This window comes from Cervus canadensis, chromosome 1, assembly GCF_019320065.1.
Source record: "Cervus canadensis isolate Bull #8, Minnesota chromosome 1, ASM1932006v1, whole genome shotgun sequence".
In the NCBI taxonomy this organism is placed as follows: domain Eukaryota; kingdom Metazoa; phylum Chordata; class Mammalia; order Artiodactyla; family Cervidae; genus Cervus; species Cervus canadensis.
Window position 1 is genome coordinate 114,706,066 of NC_057386.1, and position 17,034 is coordinate 114,723,099.

At 48.5% G+C, this 17,034-nt stretch overlaps 1 long non-coding RNA gene across 2 annotated transcripts in view; it reads right to left on the reverse strand.

The window, feature by feature from the left end:
- Positions 1-15,681, reverse strand: part of LOC122421129 — a 30,737-nt gene extending 15,056 nt beyond the window's left edge. The window contains exons 1-3 of one of the 2 annotated variants that reach the window (XR_006263454.1): positions 15,156-15,681; positions 13,915-14,007; positions 7,335-7,788 (exon numbers count right to left, since the gene is read on the reverse strand). This is a non-coding gene — a long non-coding RNA (uncharacterized LOC122421129). Of the gene's footprint in view, positions 1-7,334; positions 7,789-13,914; positions 14,008-15,155 lie in introns of those variants that run through there. The other variant, XR_006263458.1, reaches the window with a different exon arrangement.
- Positions 15,682-17,034: the final 1,353 nt, after the last annotated feature.

A 17,034-nucleotide genomic window follows, 5' to 3' on the forward strand; every position in this document is an offset into this window, starting at 1 on the left:
GCCTTCTATGGGCCCAGGAACATGCCAGAAATTCAAAGGTGAACTCACAGAGTTCACAGTCCAGAGCAGGATTTAGACAGTAACAATGTAAACAAAGCAATACATAACAGATTTGCTCATTAGGTAGGTACATTATGCCACTGCCCAGTTCAGTTTGGTTCAGTTGCTCAGTTGTGTCCGATTCTTTGCGACCCCGTGAACTGCAGCATGCCAGGCCTCCCTGTCCATCACCAACTCCCGGAGTTTACCCAAACTCATGTCCATTGAGTCAGTGATGCCATCCAACCATCTCATCCTCTGCCATCCCCTTCTTCTCCTGCCTCAATCTTTCCCAGCATCGAGGGGATGCAATTTGGACACTTCTACTGGGTCAGGCACTACTATAAGCACAGGATGATTACTTTCTAATTTAATTCTCATTACTGCTTTATGAGGCTGTTACTCTTAACATTCCTGTTTCACAAAATGGCAAGCAGAGATGCAGAGAGTAAGGTGACTTGCCCAAGGTCACACAGCTGGCAACTGGTAGAACTGGGATTGGAACCCAAGTGTTTCCCCTGGTCACAGCAGAGCATCAGGATGGGAGATCTCTGCACCCAGGACTTTCTGCCCCCACTTGTCCCGGGCCTTGTAGCCACAACAAGGCCAAAGCACACGGGGTCTCCTTGCACAGTCCCCCCAGTGTACCTGCTCTTGGTCTGATGACCCACGACACTGGGACTGGAGTAAATGCTAACCTAGCTTGTCTCCACCAGGCTCCAGCCCAGCCATGCCCCCGGCTGGGTTGCTATCCCCGTCACCCAGGGAGTCACAGCGATCAGCTTGGGCCCTCCATGGCCATCAGTGCATGGTCAGCAGCCACAGTCTCAGAAAGGATTTTGGGGAAATAAACAGAGCTGGCATTTCCAACAAAGAAGGGGTGGCCACGACTGGGGCTCCTCAGAGAAGCTGACTGCCATCCTGCATTGAGTGTCCACATGCCACAGGCTGGCTGTGGGATCCTGAGCAATCCGGCCTCTCCCTGGACCTCTGCTCCCGGCTGCCGAGGGGCTCGGCGCCTGTGGACTCATCCATCCAGATGTTCTTGAAAACCAACCATAGGCCAGGTCTCATGTCCCTGGGGAGTAACTGAGCTTGGAGGTACAGTTACAAGAGAAAAAGTCCAAGGTGCCCTTGGAATGCAAAAGGGGCCAGCCTGACCTAGATTAAAGGCCAAGGAGGACTCCCTGGGGAAGTGACATTTCAGCTGAGGCTTCAAAGATGAAAAGAAGAAAACTTGGTAAAGAAAGAGAAAAGGGGGATTCTAGGTGGAAGAACCAGCATCTGCAAAGTTCCTGATCTGAGAAAAAGTTGTGGACCTGGGAAGCCACCAGAAGGGCTGGATCTCAGAGTGAGGGGAGTACAGGGCAGGTGAAACACAGGGAGGTCAGGAGGTTTTCGAGACAACATTGGGATTGATGTCCTTGAGGGGAGATGTGGAGCCATTAAGTTCTGCGGGGGGTGGGGCACATATTCATAAACAGGCTCTGTAGACCCACAGAGGGAGGTCAGGTGGAACACTGGGGATTCAGAATTAATCTTGACCTATTTTGCAATATTGCTGAGAGTCTATTATGTCAGAGAGTATGGGTTAGTGACTAGGAAGACAGGCGCCAATAGCTTTAACTGGAGCCTGGAAATCCTCACAATGGGAGGGCAGGGCTCAGAACTTCATATGAGCAACTGCAATGCCTTTCCCATTGGTTTGAGCATCCTGCGGACTCTAGCACTCAACCTGCAGTTAGAGCTCTGTCAACCGCAGGTAGTAGAAAACTGGGACCTGAGAAAAGGGAATTTATTGGTGTCTGTGTCTGAACAGCCCAGAGGAAGACCTTCAGGTATGGCTTGATCTAAAGGCTCAAGTAATGTCACCAGGATCCAGTTTCTCTCTTTCCACTTAGCTCTGCTTCCTTGTGGAAGCACCTTCCTTGTGGCTCCACGTGTATCTCCTTCATCAAAAATGATGTTAGTTCTGCATTCCATTCTTCATCCCCTCCAAGAGCATCAGGAAAGATGCTCCAGGCTCTTCTCATAGACCTCAAGTTAAGTAACAAACTTCAATTGGGCACATACCTAGACCAATCAGTGGCCGGGGAGACAGGATGTGCTAATCGACTGAGCTTAGGTCATCTGCTCCACTGCGGCATCCACGGGATGGAGTCGTTCAAAGTCCAGAGAATGAGTGTGGATAAGGGATGGGGCCCCTGGGGCACATAAAATGGGGAGGTAATAAAGAGGGATGAGAAAAACCACCATGTACATCACATGACGGGGCCCTCCATTCTCTCAAGGTGAGAATCTTCTGGACCTTCCTGGGCAGTGGAAAAGAACTATTTCAAATTTTTTGAGACAAGCATGATTTCACTGCCAAAGGTCCAGGTTAGGAGTCCATCAGGAAGACAAGGGAAAGAGTTGGGGAGAGGTACAGTCACCAGAAATCAGAGAGCTGGGGGAAAGCAGGGAGTTCCCTGCAAGCCCCGAGCTCTGAGTGGACAGACACGCGGAGGACCCCATGGGTCACAGAGGGAGTGTTGACACTGGCCCAGATTGCAGGGAGGGGGCACGCATGCTCCATCCACCTTCCCCCCTCCACTTATCTGAGTGGGGAGTTTCTCCCCATCGCCTGCCAGTGTAGAGGGGTCTCCTATGGATCTGAACTGAGGGTCTGGGTCTCCCTCTGGGGGTGCTGTGGGCTGATGGAGCAAAGATCCATGGGTGCAAACACCATCCATCACTTACAGGGCAGGTGCTACGACATGGTCCCTGGGGACCCAAGGGCTCCCTTCCTCACCATCCAGCCCTAGACTCATGAACCTGGTATTTCCTAGACTCATGAACCTACACCCCCAGACCTCCTTCCTTTCTGGGCACCTGCCATTTTTTTAGTCCCCTCCTTCCCAAACCTCTGTGCTCTCAGGGCGACCAGGTGTCCTGGCTGGTTTGCAGCCTTGGTTTACGTCTGCATCCCTGTGTAAATACCATGGTGCCCCTTTCATTCTCTGAGTGTCCTGGTTTGGATGATAAATTACAGTCACTCCGTACTTCACTCCAAAATCCCTGTGCACATCCTCTCTCACAACAACCCTGCTGATCCTGAGAGCTGTCCAAACCTGAATCCCAATTGTCAGCAGCCAAAAAAATCCATTCCCTCCCCATGAGTGCAAAGGAGTCTTAGCGCTGCACAACTGCAGACAGCAGCCTCTCTAGGTCTGTTTACATCCAGGCTTGGGAAGGGGACCCTCCTGTCAGGACAGGTAGCCTGATGACTTTTAAAGGTGCAAAGAAAAGAGATTCCACATCAAAACAGTCTCAGTCCCAAGGGGTTTCCTGCCTCCACCCCCTCCATGTTCCTGTCCCCGTTTGTCCCCACAATAAACCCCCTGTTTTAAGGTAACTAGCGTGGGTCTCTTTTTTTCCTGCAACAAAAAAGAGGTGTGCCGAAAATAGGCCAGGGCCTGGGCCTGTGGCCAAATTTGGATGAGAAACTGGGTCAGGCAGAGGAGGGAGCAGCAGGCTGGGATCCTGGAGGGTGGGGGGGAAGACGGCTCCTGAGGATGGGGCACGTCTCCATGCCAGCCCCCCAGGCACACAAGCGACAGGGCTGGTCTTATTCAATTTAAGCCTCTTACTGTCCAAGGAGGCAGGTACTGTTACCTACAGTTTATAGGGGAAGAAACCGAGGCTCAGAGAGTCTGGATCTGGGGCTCTCATCTCAGTCTTCTGACTCTAACGTCTGCACTCGGGGCACACGGCTGATCTCCAAACTACGAGAGGGTGACTGGAGCCTCAGCCATCTGGCATTTACAAGTTCGATCTCGCCTGGCCCAAGCTCGGGATCTTTGGCACAAGCATGTCTGCAGTTTCCTCTGCCATTTTCTTTTTTTAAGTGAATTTAAGCAGGGAGAAATAGATCACTGTTTCAACTGAAATAGGTTTAAGGGACAGGGGGAGATTTTTAGCTTGCTTCAGGCATGGCTAGATCCAGGGACTCCCGTGATCTCCTCCCATGGGTCTCTCTCTTCTCCCCCTGGTGTGTTGACCTCTCTTCAAGCCCAAGCCCCGTCCCTATGGCTTGCAGTCCAAAAGGGAAAAGAACTCTCTTGTCGACTCTCTCCTCCCAGCTACCCCACCCCTCTCTGTTTCTATCTCTGCCTGTCTCTCATCATGGATACAGGAACCCAAAGAAGAATTTGGATTGGCTCCGCTTGAATCACATGTCCACCTCGGGACCAATCACAGGGTCCAAGAGGATGTGGCCATGGTGTCAGGATAGGCTCAGCCCCCTGATAGGCTCTCCTGGGTGGTGAGGAAGGTGGAGGACTGTGATTAATAGCCTCCAGGTACCACAAGAAGTGGGGGAGGCATGGGTCAGTCAAGGAAAGGATGCTGGTGGTCAAAACCAATATATCTACCATTCTGAGAAGAATATGTTACAGGGATAACTAGCTTAAAATTTTTAATGTACTTTTCAATTTTGTTTCCCTGAGTACAGCTTTGGATCTGTACAGCCCTAGGCATCTATTAGTCTGGGGGAGATTAGAATTTATTTCAGAAAATGAAAAGAGAAAAACAAAACAGAGGTGATATTCAGCTTTTGACATTCAACATGATGTGATTCTCCAGACCATAGCCCCGAGGAAGGATTTTTCCAGGTTCCTCATCTTTTGTTATTTGCTGTTGTTTAGTCGCACGCTCACGCTCAGTTGTGTCCAACTCTTTTGCAACCTCATGGACTGTAGCCCACCAGGCTCCTCTCTCCATGGGATTTCCCAGGCAAGATTACAGGTTGCCATCTCCTTCTGCAGGAGATCTTCCTGACCCAGGGATCAAACCTGTGTCTCCAGCACTGCAGGGGGACTGTTTGCCACTGAGCCACCAGGGAATCGCTCCTCACCTTTTAGCTTACCAATGATTGTGCTAGGCGATTTAGACCATGGAGTCTTCCCGTGGGGTACAGCGTTTGCTCCACCTACTCAGAACCAGTGACCAACTCCAAAGAGAGGATGTGGTGGAGAGAAAGTAGGAGCACTGCTGGCCCATTTTCTGACCTCAGGATTGTGGGAGGAAGTACGGGCAAAGCAGGAAATCCTGCTCCCTTGAAGCTGCTCTACAACAGGCATCAATGATTGTCATTTTTGAGGACTTTCTGTCTCCCAAGCACTGTGCAAGAGCTCATCCATTCTGTAAATATCCCTGTGAAAAAAGTATTTCTATTGATCAGGATTCTTGATTACAAGCAAGGCCTGTCAACTCCTATGGGTTTAAAACAGGGGAAGGCATTCAGTGACAACTTGGACATCATGATGGTTCACTTTATGTGCCAACTGGCTAGACTGGGCCATAGGTGCCCAGCTACTTGGTCAAACATTCTGTGCCTGTGAGAGTGAATTTTAGATGAGATTAGCACATATCTCAGTAGACTGGGTAATGCAGATTGCCCTCCCTGACTGTGAGTGGCTCTTATCCAATCACCTGAAGGTCCAGAACAAAATGGCTTACCCTCCCATAAGTAAGAGGTGACCTGATTGCCTTGAACTGAGACTTTGGTCTTCTGTCTTTGGGCTCAAACTAAAGCAGCAGCTCTTCTTGTGTCTTGTGTCTATTGGCTTTTTGGACTAGGACTTACACCATCATGTCTTCTAGCCTCCAGTTTGCTGACTACAGATCTTGAGACTGCTCAGCCTCCATAATCATTATGTGCTAATTTCTTATATTAAATTTCTCTATAGATCTATAGATAGATATATCATAAACAATAGGATGTGTATGTGTGTATATGTGTACCTATTGGTTCTGTTTCTCTAGAGAACTTTGATTAATGTAGACATCTAGGGTAAATTCTGTGTAGGCTTCAGGTAGGGCTGAATCCAGGAGCTTAACCAACATCAGGAGGCTCTTTCGTCTCTTCCCAGGCATTAGACAAGATCTCTTCACATGGTACATGTGATGATTGACACTGGCAACCCAGGCTCATGTCCTTCTAAACCTACCACTTTAAGAAAGAAAGAATATTTCTCTACGGCCATCTGATTGACCTCACTTGGGTCTTATGTCTACTCCTGAATGGTGGCCAAGGGGATGTGCTGCAGTGGCAGGGCACCAGGACGGACAGAACACAGGGAGTAGGAGAGGAGTCCTACAAAGCAAAGCTGGGCAAACCATGACTACTGGCCAAATAGGCACAGTTATGTCCATTTTACAGATGAGGAAACTGTTCAAGTGACTGGCCTCCTGTAAGGCTCAGGGCCAGGAACGTCATTGCTAGGATTCAAAAACAGGTCTGTCCATGGACTCTCAACCACTGGACCATACTGCCTCTCACCCATCAGTCTGTATCATGCAGCCAAAGTCTTCCAACACCCCAACCCTTGTTCAGTGCCCACCTTGTACCTGGCACACAGTAGGATGTGGTGTGAGTATCTTCCTTGCAGCTGGGTGGACCCTTCAGTGCTTTGCTTCAGTGGTCCCACCAGACCTTTGTTTGAATTGTTCTCCCTGTTCAGCTCCAAGGAGGGACTGAGTGACAAGCTGAGTGTGCCAGAGGGTTGGCATCAGTCCCCCACAGCTGTCTCCATCCTCTGATACATTTTCATTCCCTTTGAGAGCAGCCCAATTTGGGCATCTCAAGAACAGATGTTTCTTAACAACCACAGTTTACCACGAGTATTTTTGGTCCCTTAATCTTGGTAAATTGTTGGGATTTTGCTGGTTCTCTGGGGAGCAGACAAAACAGCTTCCATCTCCGCCTTGTTTGAAATGATAGCAAGAGGCTGGCATCATGATTAGGCAACTGCATTCATTTTCTGTTGCTGCATATTGAATTGCTCCAGAACTTGGAGGCCTCAAATGATAAAGACATGTATGGTCTTATAGTTTCTGTGGATCAGGGATTCAGGAGTGCCTTAGCTGGGTGGTTCTGACACAGGGTCTCTCTCGTGAACTTGCCATGGGGATGTCAGCAGGCTGTAGTCATTGGAAGGCTGAACTGGGGCTGGCGGCTCTGCTCCCACAAAGACCCACTCCCACAGCTGCTGGCTGGAGTCCTGAGGGCCTCACCACCTGTCTTTCCACAAGGCTGCTTGAGTGTCCTCACATCATGGTGGCTGGATTCCCCAGAGTGATGATCCTCAAACGGGCAAGGAGGGAGGGCTTGCATCCTGGCCTGGGAAGTGACACCTGTCACTTTTGTCTTGTTCTGTTTGTTAGAAGCAAGTTAGGAGGTCCAGCCCACACACAAGAGCTCCCCTTTAAAATACATTTATTTGAGGCTGGGTCTTGGTTGTTACACTCGGGCTTTTCTCTAGTTGCAGAGAGCTAGGGCGTGTAGGCTCAGCAGTTGCAGTGCATGGGGCTCAGCTGCCCTGCAGCATGTGGGAATCTTGCCAGGCCAGGGCTCAAACTCGGGTCCCCTGCATTGGCATGTGGATTCTAACCACTAGACCGCCAGGGAAGTCCAAGGGCTCTACCTTTTGAAGAGAGTATCAAAGAGTGGATACATTTTTCACCAGCACAGGCACTGCCCTAGGGCACAATACTGGCCCCAGTTCTTTCCCTCCACCTGTATTCCTGCTCTTCCCTGGGGACCTTGCAGATCTTTGGACTCGGTCTTGTGATTTTCTTGAATGAACAGAATGAAGCAGGAGGAACTGTGTGCTGGTTCTTAGCCTGGACTCCAGGAGACTTCTCGGGTTCCGCTTCCCTTCTTGTGCTCTTGCCGTGGCCAGGAGATGAAGGTGTCCAAGCCAGCCACTGATGTCAGGAGAGAATGAGACCATCACGGGTGGAGCAGAACAGACCCCCAGCGGAGTCCAGCTGGGCTCACCAACCCACATTAGACACCTGTGCTAAATAAACACTGTTCCATGGTACTGAGATCTTGTGGTCGTTTGTTACATAGCATTTCAGTGGCTGTCTGTACTTACCTGATGTAAGTAGGCTTGGGAATCAGCCAGTCTCGGATTCATATGTCAGGCTGCTACTCACCAGGTGTGTGGCCTTGGCCAAATCACTTCACTCTTCGGAGACTCAGTGACCTCATCTAGAAAATGGAACGATAATGCCACCTCCCAAATGGGGAGTTTTTGTGATGGTTTAAATCATGCTTATAAAGTGTTTTCAAATTGTGCTGTTGGAGAAGACTCTTGAGAGTCCCTTGGACAGTAAGGAGCTCAAACCAGTCAATCCTAAAGGAAATCAACCTTGAATATTCATCGGTAGGACCGATGCTGAAGCTGAAGCTCCAATCCTTTGGCCACCTGATGCGAAGAGCCGACTCACTGGGAAAGACCCTGATGCTGGGAAAGATTGAGGGCAGGAGAAGAGGATGAAAGACGATGAGATGGATGGATGGCATCACCAACTTAATGGACCTGAGTTTGAGCAAACTCCAGGAGATAGTAAAGGACAAGGAAGCCTGGTCTGCTGAAGTTCATGGGGTCTCCAAGAGTCGGGCATGACTTAGTGAATGAACAACAACAATAAAGTGGCTAGCACAGCTGTGACTATTGTTAGCAAAATACTCTGGGCCTATTGTCCCAACATTCAAGCGAAACCAAGGGTATGATCTGACTCTCTAGCTCAGGCATCCGCTGTAGCGCCCTAGTTTCACGTTCCCAAGTGTGATCTCAAGACTTCCTTCCTCCTCCTTCCATTCTCACCAGCCACTCACCATCACTCTCTTACCTAACGGCCAGGACTAATGCCTGCTGCACATTCTGGACCCAGAACTCCAACCCTGCACCTCCAATGAGCTCCCCTCAACACCAGGCCACCTCTTTGTCCTCGCTCACCTCCAGTGAGCCTGCCAGCCAGTCCTGAAACTCCTGAGCCATACAGGAGGTAACGGCACAGGCTCTGGAATCAACCACATTGGGCTCTGAGTTCCAGAGTGAACTCTGGGTGACTTAGAGAAGTGACTACACCTCTCTCTGCTTTATTTCATTTGCAAAGTGGGGATTATCAGGACACTAACCTTATGAGGTAGCTGTGGGGATTAGATCCTATCAGATATGCAGAATCATGTCCCTACAACTGGCATGTTTCAAGTATAAATACTGGTAGTTAACTTTTCAAATTATGATTTTCTCTGGATATATGCCCTGGAGTGGACTGCAGGATCATATGGTAGGTCTATTTTTTGTTTTTTAAGGAACCTTCATACTGTTCTCCATAGTGGCTGCACCAATTTACATTCCCACCAACAGTGTAGGAGGGATCCCTTTTCTCTACACTCTGTCGAGCATTTATTATGCATAGACTTTTTCTTGATGGCCATTCTGACTGGTGTGATGTGAAGGATATATGCAGCCCAATGTTCACAACAGCACTATTCACAATGGCCAGGATGTGAAAGCAACCTAAACGTCTATCAACAGAGGAATGGATAAAGAAGATGTGATACAGATATGCAATGGAATATTACTCAGCTATAAGAAGGATGAAATAATGCCATTTGCAGCAAATATGGATGGACCTAGAGATTATCATACTAAGTGAACTCAGAGAAAGACAAATAACGTGTGATATCACTTATATGTCAAATCTTAAAAAAAAAAACCCAACACAAATGAACTTATATACAAATCAGAAACAGAACCACAGACATAAAAAAAAAAAAAACTTAAAGTAACCAAAGGGAAAGAGTAAGGGAGGACAAATTAGGGGTTTTGGGGTTAACATATACATACTACTATATATGAAATAGATAACCAACAAGGAAGGACCCACTGTATAGCACAGAGAACTATATTCAATATTTTGTAATAACCCACAACAGAAAAATATTCAAAAAAGAACACATAAATTTATATATATACACACACACACACACATACACACACACATATATATGAAAGACTGAATCACTTTGTGTATACCTGAAACAAACAAAACATCATGAACCAACTATACTTCAGTTAAAAAAAAAGTTAATAATTACTGTCCATAACAGTGGTTTCTCCATCTGTAAATGAAGGGGCTAGATTTATCCTGTTTGCACTTAGGACACTGACACTGGAAGCAGAAGCTAAAGGGCTCCGTTGAGCAGGGGGTAGGGGGAGCCCCCAAGACAGAAGTCCAGGCCCCCCCTTCCACTCCAACAAGCTCTTATCTGTGTTGCATATTCAGATGGCTTATGCTAGATTATCCAGAAAAGAATTTCATTTCTTTAAAAAAAAAAAGGAAAGCATTGGATCAGATGGTTTTCCAGGACCATCCCAGCTTTACATTTTGGGACTTGGGGTGAAATTCCGAGGGGAACCAACTAAGGATATGAGGGGTCCTGGTTTCACTGCTCAGTCCGCAGTAACTTCAGGACCAAGACGAAGCTAGGGAGGGCCCAGTCGTGGCACAGCGCCCACTCTGCTTTGCCGCCCCCAGGGCACCCATTCTCCGATGGCTTTTCTCCTCTGTTCTCCATTTCCTTTTGTATATTTTAAACCCTACTTCTTGGCTCCCAGCCCCAGGCAGCTAGATGGAAACAATTTTAGGGGGAAATTCCTTTAACTGTGAAGACACAACGCTAACCAGGTCAACTCTGCAAGATGAAAGACCAGCGGTGGGAATCAACAGAGGGGCAGCCTTCTCGGGGAGCAGGGGGGTGGGGGGGAGGCTTTTGACCTCCCCTTCCTTTATGATCTTTTCTGAAGAGCTTGTTTTGATTCTGTGGTTGCCACGATACAGGAGTGTCAGGTGGCATTTCTGACAGGCCACGTGGAGGACTCTTTGTATCAGTTCCACTGTGTGGCAAGAACACAGAGGGTGGCCAAGCTTCAGGTCTAGGCTGGGGGTGAGTGAAGGAAGGGCAAAAGGGGCATCCAGGGGTCTGAGGAGGAGGCAGGAGGGCCTGGAGATCTACAATAACAGCCACAGGGACCCAACACAGGTGCACTGCCTGAAGAACGTCCATTCATTCTGACATGCTGTGTAATCTACAGAAAGATTCTCTACCTCTCTGAGCCTCAGTCTCTTTGTCTGTCCAAGAGGAAAATAACACTTGCCTGAACAACCTCACAAGGGTGAGGAAACGTATGTGATGAAAACAAAAGTGGATCTTTGCTGAGTTGTCTATTATCCAGCATGCATCATCTCATGTAATCTTTGTGACACCTCATTTTATGGATGACAAAGGAGAGACCCAGAGAAGTTAGTCACTTGTCTGAAGTCACACAGTCTGGAGGAGGAAGCTGTTACATAACTCCTTTCACACTCTGTCCTAAGCTCAGTCTACAACAGCATGAAATTTCAAACACTTACATGACACCACCGTGCTCCAAGAGCTTCACCAACATTACTTATTATATCAATCCTCACAACAGTAAGGTAGGCACTGCTATTATGCCTATTTTTATGAATAAGGAAACAAGGGTTATTTAGGCTCAGTTGCAGTGTTCTTGCTCTCAGCACAAACAGCCATAGGGCCACTCCAAGAGAGGTTCATGCGGCTTAGTTTATAGTCACACTAGATCAGAAGGAACATCCATCGATACCCATCCACATTGGATGGGATGGGTGACTTGCAGTATGTCTGTACCATGAAACATTCCCTATCTGTTAAGAAGCATGGTCTAAATCTACATGTTAATATCATGAATAAGTCTCAGAAGCATGATCCCGAGAGGAGAGTTTAAGTTACGAAAGCATACACTGAATATAATGTTTATGTCAAGTCTGGAAACAAGACTAAGCATAGTTTATGGATAGTCACGTAGGGAGCAAAAGTCAAAAATGAAGACACAAGTGGTCACCTTAAGGCAGAAGCGGGAAAGGGGCGGGTGCGGGAGGACACTGTATACCACATTGTGTGTGTGTGCTGAGTCCCTCAGCCGCGCCCGACTCTTTGCCGTCCCACAGACTGTAGCCCACCAGGCTCCTCTGTCCATTGGGTGTTCCAGACAAGAATACTGGAGCGGGTTGACATTTCCTTCTCCAGGGGATTTTCCCCACCCAGGGATTGAACCCATGTCGCCTGCCTTGTAGGCGGACTCTTTTTCGACTGAGCCACCAGGGAAGCCCACTGTGCCATATTAATAACATTTCTTATTTTAAAATGTCAGAAGAAACAAACAAATGTGCTTTGAAAAGCTTAACAGCCCTGGACCACATGGAACACTGCAAGTAGATGGCAGGATGCCTAAGTGCCCCTCACAAGGAGTGGGTGCACCGATGTTTCACTCCATCCTTTACCCCCACCCCAACAAGGCAGGCAGCAGCCCTCTCATCAGTCCAGTGTCTCCCTGTTTTCCCCAACTTCGTACCAGCCAGAGCAGTGATCTCTACTGCCAGTCGAGGACCAAGTCACCCCCTTGCTCAGAGCCCCTCAGGGCCCTCCAAGGGCCACCTAAGGCAAGTTTGAAGGGCTACCTCCAAAAGGTTGGAAGACGGTCACTCCCCCCTCCCCTCTCGTCGTGGTTGTGTGTCTGTTCACGACTCACTTGTAAAATTGAAGGTAAACTTCAGCCCTTTTCATTCAAAACCAGATCACAGTCACCTTTTGTTTGCATAAAACAAAAGGACACAATGGCCCTGTCCTCTCATTTAGCCCTCAGATTTCCCTGTTTCATCTGCACCTCTTGCCCTCCCTACCCTCCTTCCCTCAAGGCTTCAAGACTAAAAGACCACAGGCAGCAAATACACCCCAAATTCCTTCCACTGCCTCTTCCCAGAATCACCAGAAAGACACAAGAAGGTTGAGCTGCGTGTGTGCGTGTGCATGCGGGCACAGGTGCCCACACACAGCACACATTAAAAAATAAAACCCTAAAATTCTTTTCCTGTTTATGACTCCAAATCTGTTTTTAACAGATTTGCTATGTACAATATATGTCAAATATATACCTAATATATATGTACATATTAAATGCCAAGACATTTTTGAGTATTTTAGACACCCAAGGCTATCTGCTTGCCAGTAACAAAGTCCCTGCCTCCAGACCTCAGTTTTCCCATCTGTGGGTGGCAGACTTGCCCCCCCACTTGCAGTTCTGACAGTTTATCTGACTCTATCTCATATACGGCAATGAGAAAACACCTACTCTGCAGTTTGTCCTAAATGCAGCCCTCCCTGTCCGCACCCTGGCCTAAAATCCCATCCTCTATGACCCCACTCACTATCCTCTTTAAAAATATACTTACCCATCCCCCAGGGTAAGTATCCCTAATTCTAGGATCTCCAGTTCTCAGCATGGGGTGTCTGCACCCCCAGGAGCTATTTGGATGTTTGGAGTTACAACTCAAGGGTGTTACTGACATCTACTGGACAGAGGCAAGCAACGCCGCTAAACAACTGTAATGCACAGGATAGTCCCATGCTCAGTCGCTCAGTCTTGTCCAACTCCTTGTGGGCCCCCAGACTGTAGCCCAATGCGCTCCTCTGCCAATGGAATTTTCCAGGCAAGAATACCAGAATGAGGTACCATTTCCTACTCCAGGAAATTTTCCTGACCCAGGGATCGAACCTGCATCTCCTGCATTGGCAGGTGGATTCTTTACCACGGAGCCACCTGGGAAGCCCCAAATCGGTCCCAGGACCCACATCAGGAGAGCTAAGGTTCAGAGGCCTGCCCTAGGCTGAAGGCAATGGTTGAATTTTTTTTTATACTCTCTAGACTAGGGGGGGTCCCCAACCTCCAGGGTCTAGTCCCTGATTATCTGAGGTGGAGCTGATGTAACCATAATACAAATAAAGCACAATAAATGTAATGCACTTGAATCATCCTGAAACCACTCCCCCACTCCCGTAGTCAATGGAAAAATTGTATTCCGTGAAACCAGTCCCTGGTGCCAGAAAGGTTAGGGACTGTTGCTCTAGATCGAGATGGCGGGGAAGACATCAGAGGAGGTTTAAAAGACATCAGAAAGTTTAAAAGAGACAAATACCTTCGTTCCTGAGCAGCTAGGCACTGGGCTCTGGACTCTTCGTTTCCAAGGACCTGTCAGGCACTGGGCTCTGGACTCTTCGCTTCGGAGGACCTGTGACCGAACAAGTCACAAACACTCTGTTTTCAGATAAGAACATTAAGGCACAATCAGTTAAGGCCACACAGCTGTGAAGAGGCAGGGCTCACATCTCACCCTCTGATGGGTTCCGGAGTCTGTGCTCTGGAAGGACTCATGGGGGATGGTCACCACTTCAAGGAGGAGGGGGAGGAGGGATCCTTACCAGCTCAGGGCTCAAGACAAGCGCTGCACCCCGCTGCCTGATCTTCCTTAGACTGCCAGTCTTTACCGGGACATGATCAGTTTTAAGGAGGTTGTCCTCTTGGCCACCCCTGATCTCTGGGCTGGACCACCCATTCATTCCTTCCCTCTTTCCTTTATGCATTCAATATCTATTAAGGCTCAACTATGTGCGGGCTCTTGAACACACAGAATGCAAATCAGACCTCCTCTCTGCTCTTAGGGGAGACTTCAGTCTAGGATGGAATGGAAATGAAGTAAGGAATCAAAGAAATGTAAAACCACATCGTGCTTAGGCCTTCGGAAGACAGATGAGGGACTTCCCCAGTGGCACAGTGAATAAGAATCTGCCTGCCAAAGCAGAGGACATGGGTTCAATCCCTGGTCTGGGAAGATCCCATACGCCATGAAGCAACTCAGCGTGTGAGCCACAGCTACTGAAGCCCACGCTCTAGAGCCTAGGCTCCTCAACAAGAGAAGCCACCACAGTAAAAAGCCCGCACACTATAACAAACAGTAATCCCCACTCACCACAAGGAGAGAAAGCCCACGCACAGCAACAAAGACCCAGAGCAGCCAAAAATAAAAATAAATAATTTTTTTAATTAAAAAAAAAAAAAAAGACTAGCTCTCAAAGGTTTTGTGAGTCATGATTAGGGTCTTTATCTGGAGGGCAACAGGGAGCCACGGCAGGTTTAAGCAGGACAGTGTCACGCTTGGGTCTGCATTTTTGAGTGGATTCCGTCTGACTGCTGTGTGGAGATGGGGCTGACGGGGCCGAAGGAACGCAGAGGGACCTATGAGGAGGCTGTTGGGATTGTGTGAACAGGAGAGGATGCGCTTGGATCAGGGAATTAGCGAGTAGTGGGTGCATTTAACAGAAATTCAAGAGGTCAAAGGGTGATGGAAATTCAGGAGACCAACCCTGGGACATCACATACCTGTTTCGTTTCCAGCATCTCCTCAGGGCAGCTCTGCCAAAGCTTCCTGATGCCCAAGTTCGAAGCCCATCAACTACCCCCTTCCCGACGGGAGCAAACGTTTGCTTTTAGTAGGACGTCACTACGGCTCTGAGGTGGGCCTGCCCTCCAGCCCAGGTTCCCGGCCTGTCCAGAGGAGCTGCATGAAACGGCAGCCCAGCCCCATCAGCCGGCATCAAAGGCCCCAGCGAGGACGAGGCGCAGGAAGGGCTATTTTAGGTTCCTTATTTTTAAAGCCGGGGTCAGGGTGCTCCGCCACTTAGCATCTCCAGGACTGGAAGCTTCCATGGGCACCCCCTGACCTCCCACCGGCCCAACACCAGAGAAAGACAGGAATGGCTTCAGGGCTGCACAGTAACCATGGGCAGCCGGAAAAGGGTCCCTCAGAATGGCTGGTGGGGGGTTCGGAGCATAGAGGTTCAAAGGCAGCCAGAGTCCTGGGTTTCGCCACCAGCTTTTTCACTTTCTCTCAGAGTGGCCTTGGGCAAGTCATTCCCTCCTCTGTGACTACTCAGTTGCTCCTCTGTAAAACAGGAACCACCCACGGGTTGCTATAGGTCAGAGTAAGTCACCTGACCTATAACAACCTGTAGCTGCCCTGCACGCTGTGACTGACAGGACTTGTTTCCAATCAGAGCTGTGGGGAAGAGGACTCCTGAGGACGATGCTCTGCTGACACCTGGTGGCTGAAAGCGGAAGTGGCTCCTGGAGGGCGGAAAGGAGAAGCCGCGCGCTCTGTGGAGACCAGAGGATAAAGGGAGCGGTCCACGCGGAGGGAGGGGGAAAGTGGGGGACAGAGCACAGCCCCCCTGTGACATACAGACGAAGAAGGGGGTGAGGATGAAGGAGGAAGATAGGGGTCGAATGGGGAGATAAAGAGAAAAAAACAGGCGGAGAGACGGAAGAGTTAAAGACAGAAAGATGGAGAAAGAAGCAGAGGTACCAGCAGAAACAAATACAGGTCCCAAGAGAGACATTAGAGAGGGAGAGAGAGGGACTTCCCTGGTGGCCCAGTGGCTAAGACCCAAATAAAATCGCATTCTGAAGTATTGGGAGTTAGGGCTTCAACATAATGAACTTTGAGGGGGAAAACCATTCAACTCATTACCACCACCACGGTTCTCCTTCAAGCTACTGCCATCCCCCCGAGAGGACGCTTCCTGGGGGCAGGGGCTGTGTCTGCCTTCCTTTGTAGCCCCTACTCTGCCCATTCCAGGAACAAAACAGGTGCTCGGTGACTGCTGGTTGAAGAATGGATGAACAAATCGAAGCTGGCAACATTTATTAGTTCCCACCTTCATGGTAATTAACCTCTTTAGCTCATTCAATAGGGTTTCCCATTTTTCTAGATTTGAGGAAATGATTTTATATGGAGATATAAAGGGGCAAGCTTGTCTAAAATGTCCTTGAAGAAGAAGAGTGATTTAGGGCAAAGGGTAGGACAGGACTGAGCACGCAAGCATACATATGCACATGCACACTGCATGATTTATCACATAGCAATGGTTATTAACATAATACGGTAAGAATACAGAGATACACAAATAGAATAAAGGAACAGGAAAAAACGAGCCCATAAATAGACCCTCTGTATATGTGACAATTTACTATGGGACAAAGAGGCAACTTTGCACCACAGTGGGGGGAAAACGGACTCTCAATAAATTATTCCAGGACAACAGTGAACCAAAGTGGGGAAAAAAGAAATCAAAAATGAAAAATTAGGTCCCTGCCACATACTATACACAAAAATAAACTCCAGGACAACTGAGAGCTTAAATGGGAAAACTTTAAAACCTGTAAGGAAAAAGTTTAGAGAATATACTCATGACAAATGGGG